This window comes from Lolium rigidum, chromosome 6 (assembly GCF_022539505.1).
Source record: "Lolium rigidum isolate FL_2022 chromosome 6, APGP_CSIRO_Lrig_0.1, whole genome shotgun sequence".
Lineage (NCBI taxonomy): Eukaryota > Viridiplantae > Streptophyta > Magnoliopsida > Poales > Poaceae > Lolium > Lolium rigidum.
This window is the reverse complement of record NC_061513.1, coordinates 283,306,571-283,313,085: the sequence shown is the minus strand read 5'-3', so window position 1 is coordinate 283,313,085 and position 6,515 is coordinate 283,306,571.

Below are 6,515 nucleotides of genomic sequence, written 5' to 3'. Positions count from 1 at the left end.
ACGAAGACGAGCCTTGACGAAGGCAATGTACTCAGGATCATCACCAGTAATGATCATATCATCAACATAGAGAAGAAGAAGAGTACGTCCACGAAGGAGAAGTGTGAACGAAAAGTGCGGGATCATGAAGACTAGGAGAGAAACCAGCAGCAGTCACCACAGAGGCAAAGCGCTCAAACCAGGCACGAGGGGCCTGTTTGAGACCATAGAGAGAACGTCGAAGACGACAAACCATCCCATCGGGAACGGAATACCCCAGGAGGAGGCTGCATGTAAACCTCCTCACTCAACTCGCCATTAAGAAAAGCATTCTGAACATCAAGCTGGGAGACAGACCAGCAGCGAACAGAAGCAACAGCAAGAAGGGTACGCACAGTAGTCATTGAAGGGGTTCGTTGCATAGAAAACAAAAATTTTCCTACCGCAAAGCGAATAAAACCAACAGATCTAATCTATGGAACACCCAAAATCCAATCTACTAGATCTAAGCAACGAGAAGGAGATGAGACTAACCCTCGAAGATTCCAAAGCCTACGAGATTAATCTCGTTGTTGGTGTAGACGATCGTTCCCGGTGCTGCAATCCGGCAGCACTTCCGTACTCGGTCGCGCGTACGGTGTCGATGAAGCTCCTTCCTCTCCCCGTTCCAGCGGGCAGCGGAGGTGTGGTAGATCCCCACGGAATCCCAGCAGCACGACGGCGTGGTGGTGGTGGTGGAGAAGAATTCCTGCAGGGCTTCGCCTAAGCCGGAGCAGAGAGCCGGGAGGGAGGAGAGGTGGCACTTTAGGGTTTCGTACGGAGCATCAATGGCCGGCCAAACTATCCCACTATTTATAGTCGGGAACTAGGGTTAGGGTTTCACAAAACCCATCTAGTGTCGGCGCCTGGTGGGCCCAGACAACACCCTGGCGCGGCCTGGGGGGGGGCCGCGCCGGCCTGTTGTTTGGCCCACCCCTGGCTCTTCTCTGTCTCCCCTGTGGACTCCGTCTGCGCGACAGAAAAATAATAACCTCTGTTTTTATTTCGTCCAATTCCGAGAATGTTTCCAGAACAACTTTTCTTGAAATACAAAACAGCAAAATTCTTCCAGAACAATTTCGGCTCTCCTCGTGATGTCTTGGATCCCATCCGAGACTCCGAACAACATTCGGTCTCCATCTCATATTCCGAATCTACTTATGCGACATCGAACCTTAAGCGCGTCACCCTACGGTTCGTGAGCTATGCAGACATGGTCGAGACTCCTCTCCGAGCAATAACCAATAGCGGGATCTGGAGATCCATAATGGCTCCCACATATTCAACGATGACTTAGTGATCGATTGAACCATTTACATACGATGCCAATTCCCTTTGTCTCGCGATATTTTACTTGTCCGAGGTTGGATCATCGGTATCTCCATACCTTGTTCAACCTCGTTACCGACAAGTACTCTTTACTCGTACCGTGGTATGTGATCTCTTAAGAACTATTCATATGCTTGCAAGCTAATCAGATGACATTCCACCGAGAGGGCCCAGAGTATATCTATCCGTCATCAGGATGGACAAATCCCACTGTTGATCCATATGCCTCAACTCACACTTTCCAAATACTTAATCCCATCTTTATTGTCACCCATTTACGCAATGACGTTTGATGTAATCAAAGTACCCTTCCGGTGTAAGTGATTTACATGATCTCATGGTCGAAGGATTAAGACAACTATGTATCGAAAGCTTATAGAAAATTGAACTTAATGACTTGATCTTATGCTACGCTCATTCGGGTGTGTGTCCATTATATCATTCAAATAATGACATAACCTTGTTATTAATAACATCCAATGTTCATGATCACGAAACCATGATCATCTATTAATCAACAAGCTAGTTATACAAGAGGCTTACTAGGGACTCCTTGTTGTTTACATAACACACATGTATCAATGTTTTGGTTAATACAATTATAGCATGGTATATAAACATTTATCATAAACACAAAGATATTATAATAACCACTTTATTATTGCCTCTTGGGCATATCTCCAACAGTCTCCCACTTGCACTAGAGTCAATAATCTAGATTACATTGCAAGGTACCTAACACCCATGGCATTCGGTGTTGGTCATGCTTTGCCCTTGGGAGAGCTTTAGTCAACGGATCGCAACATTCGGATCCGTGTGTACTTGCAAATCTCTACTTCACCATCTTCGATGTACTCGCGAATCAAATGAAAACGCAGCTTGATATGCTTCAGCTTCTTGTGTGACCTTGGTTCCTTTGCATTGGCGATGGCACCCGTGTTGTCACGATAAATGACTAGCGGGTCCAATGCACTAGGAACCACACCAAGCTCAACAATGAACCTCTTCATCCATACCGCTTCCGATGAAGCCTCCGAAGCCGCTATATATTCAGATTACGTTGAAGATTTCGCCATCGTGCACTTGCTTGGGACTGCTCCGGCTCTACGCCGCACCATTCAATATAAACACGTACCCGGACTGAGACTTAGAGTCATCAGGGTCGGTGTTCCAACTTGCATCGGTGTAACTGGTTACAACGAGCTCGTGGTCACCGCCATAACAAAGAAACATATCCTTAGTCCTTTTCAAGTACTTCAGGATATTCTTGACCGCTGTCCAGTGTTCCATTCCTGGATCACTTTGATATCTGCTGGTCAAACTAACAGCATGTGCTATATCCGGTCTAGTACACAGCATGGCGTACATGATAGAGCCTACTGCCGAAGCATAGGGGATCTTGCTCATCCTCTCTCTTTCATCTGCCGTAGCCGGACCTTGAGTCTTACTCAAGACCTTACACGGCAACATAGGCAAGAACCCTTTCTTGCTTTCATCCATTCTAAACTTCTTTAGAATCTTGTCCGAATATGTACTTTGTGAAAGGCCTATTAGGCGTCTTGATCTATCTCTATAAATCTTGATGCCTAAAATGTATGCTGCTTCACCAAGGTCTTTCATTGAAAAAGACTTGTTCAAATAACCTTTAACGCTGCTTAATAGTTCTATATCATTCCCAATCAATAATATGTCATCTACATATAATATCAGGAACGCTACTGAAGCTCCTACTCACTTTCTTGTAAATACGAGGCCTCACCATGAGTCCGTATAAAACCGAAGTCTTTGATCACTCTATCAAAGCGTAGGTTCCAACTCCGGGATGCTTGCTTCGGTCCATAAATGGAACAGCTGAAGTTTGCATACCTTGTCGACATTTTTAGGATCGACAAAACCTTTGGGTTGTACCATATACAACTCTTCCTCAATGTCACCATTAAGGAACGCCGTTTTGACATCCATACGCAAATCTCATAATCGAAAAATGCAGCTATTGCTAACAAAATCCTCACGGACTTTAGCTTCGCTACGGGTGAGAAAGTCTCATCGTAGTCAACCCCTTGAATTTGTCGGAAACCCTTTGCGACAAGTCGAGCTTTATAGACGATAATATTACCATCGGCATCTGTTTTTCTCTTGAAGATCCATTTATTCTCGACAACCTTGCGGCTATCGGGTAAGTCTACCAAAGTCCATACTTTGTTATCATACATGGATCCCATTTCGGATTTCATGGCTTCTTGCCATTTGTTGGAATCTGGGCTCATCATCGCTTCTTCATACGTCGTAGGGTCCTCATCATTGTCGTCCACAATCATGACATTTAGGCAGGGATCATACCAATCAGGAGTGGTACGTTCCCTCGTCAATCTGCGAGGTTCAGTAGCTTCCTCGTTCGAAGTTTCATGATCATCATCATTTGCTTCCTCTCCTATCGGTGCGAGTCTGCACGGGAATTTCTTCGAGCCTCTGCGCTACTCTGATCTATGAGAGAAGGTTCATCAACCTCGTCGAGTTCTACTTTTCTTCCAGTCACTTCTTTAGTGAGAAACTCCTTCTCAAGAAAGGATCCGTTCTTGGCAACAAAGATTTTGTCTTCGGATTTGTGATAGAAAGTATACCCAATTGTTTCTTTAGGGTATCCTATGAAGACGCATTTCTCCGCTTTGGGTTCTAGCTTGTCTGGTTGTAACTTCTTTACATAAGCATCGCAACCCCAAACTTTAAGGAACGACGACTTAGGTTTCTTCCCAAACCATAATTCATACGGTGTCGTTTCAACGGATTTAGATGGTGCCCTATTTAAAGTGAATGCGGCTGTCTCTAAAGCATAACCCCAAAATGATAATGGCAAATCGGTAAGAGACATCATAGAACGAACCATATCTAAGAGAGTTCGATTACGACGTTCGGACACACCATTGCGCTGTGGTGTTCCTGGCGGTGTCAACTGTGAAAGTATTCCACATTTCTTTAAATGCATGCCAAACTCATAACTCGGATATTCGCCTCCGCGATCGAAGTGCGAAACTTAATCTTCTTGTTACGTTGATTTTCTACTTCACTTTGGAATTCCTTGAACTTCTCAAAAGTCTCGGACTTGTGTTTCATAAAGTAAATATACCCATATCTACTCCGATCATCCGTGAAGGTTAGAACATAACGATAACCACCGCGCGATGCTACACTCATTGGTCCGCACACATCGGTATGTATGATTTCCAACAAGTCTGTAGCTCGCTCCATTGTGCCAGAAAATGGAGTCTTAGTCATTTTTCCCATTAGACATGCTTCGCATTTGTCAAGTGACTCAAAGTCAAGTGACTCAAGAAGTCCATCGGAATGGAGTTTCTTCATGCGCTTCACTCCAATATGACCAAGACGACAGTGCCACATATAAGTAGAATTATCATTCAATTTAATTCGCTTAGCATCAATGTTATGAACATGTGTATCACTGCTATCGAGATTTAACAAGAATAAACCATTCATCTCAGGTGCATGGCCATAAAAGACATTACTCATATAAATCGAACAACCATTTTTCTCAGACTTCAACAAATAACCGTCTTGCATTAAACAAGATCCAGATATAATGTTCATGCTCAACGCAGTGCCAAATAACAATTATTAAGGTTTAAAACTAATCCCGAAGGTAGATGTAGGGGGAGCGTGCCGACGGCGATCACATCGACCTTGGATCCATTTCCAACGCGCATCGTCACCTCGTCCCTTGCTAGGCTTCGTTTATTCCGCAGCTCCTGTTTCGAGTTACAAATGTGAGCAACCGAACCAGTATCAAATACCCAGGCACTACTACGATAACCAGTAAGATAGACATCTATAACATGTATATCAAATATACCTTTCTTCTTGGCATGGCCGCTCTTCGGATCGGCCAAGTATTTGGTGCGGTTCCGCTTCCGGTGCCCCTTCCCCTGGCGGTAGTAGCACACGAGTCTCGGGCTTGGGACCAGCCTTAGGCTTCTCGGGAGGCGCTGCAACTTTCTTGCCGCCCTTCTTGAAGTTTCCCTTGTTAGGCTTGCCACTGCTTCTTGGCTTGGTGGTCTTGTTGACCATCAACACTTGGTTCTCCTTCTTTATTTCTACTTCGGCGGACTTCGACATGGAGAAGAGTTCGGGTAACTCTTTGTTCATGTTACGCATGTTGTAGTTCATCACGAAGTTCTTGTAACTTGGTGGCGGTGATTGGAGGACACGGTGAATACCCAGCTTGTTAGGGATGACAATCCCCAAGTCAACGAGCTTCTTCGCATGTCCGGACATGGCGAACATGTGCTCACTAACGGAGCTGCCCTCTTCCATCATGCGGTTAAAGAAGCTGTTTCGAGGCCTCATAGCTCTCCACGGTTGCATGAGTCTCAAAGATAAGTTTGAGCTCACGCATCATCTCACATGGGTCGTGGTGCTCAAAACGCTTTTGGAGCTACTGCCTCTAAAGCTGCACAAGATGGCACCACTGAATTTCGGAGTGCCGGAGTTACCCGAGTCTCATAAACATTCTTTATGTCCTCGGACACTGCGGGAGGTGGTGGGGGACCTAGCGGTGCTTCGAGCACATATTGCATGCTTACGCCGGTGAGGAAAATCCTCACATGACGGGACCGATCGGTGAAGTTGCTACCATTGCCCTTAAGCTTTTCTTTCTCTAGGAACTGGTTAAAATTGATGGAGGGGGCGCCATGATCTACAACATATTTGTAAAGAGTTTAGACTAAGTTTATGATAAAATGAGTTCAGTTTTAATTCTTAAATTAACTAAGTGAACTTCCACTCAAAACAACATCCCTCGCATTGTCTTTGTTGGGGGGATGACCCCCGGTATGCTAAAGATACGCCATACCGGGTGGTCTCACCCTTCAAGATACCGGTTTAATGTTCATGCCGGAATAGGAAGATTAAGTTTGGCTAAGTGAAGCTAAGCCGGTATCCCCAAGGGGGTATACCGGAACCGGGAAGGAAAGACACCGGCGCACCGGAAGGAAGGGCATGTCGGCTGAGTGGTCAAAGATTCCGTCGGGAGCTAAAGGACAAGGATGAGCTAAGCAAAGTAGCTTTAAACGAAGGCTAGAAGACAAAGAGGAGGATGACGGTCAAAGAAGCCGGAGGACGTCAGCCTCCTTGTTTAAAGAAGACCCCGGCGTCAT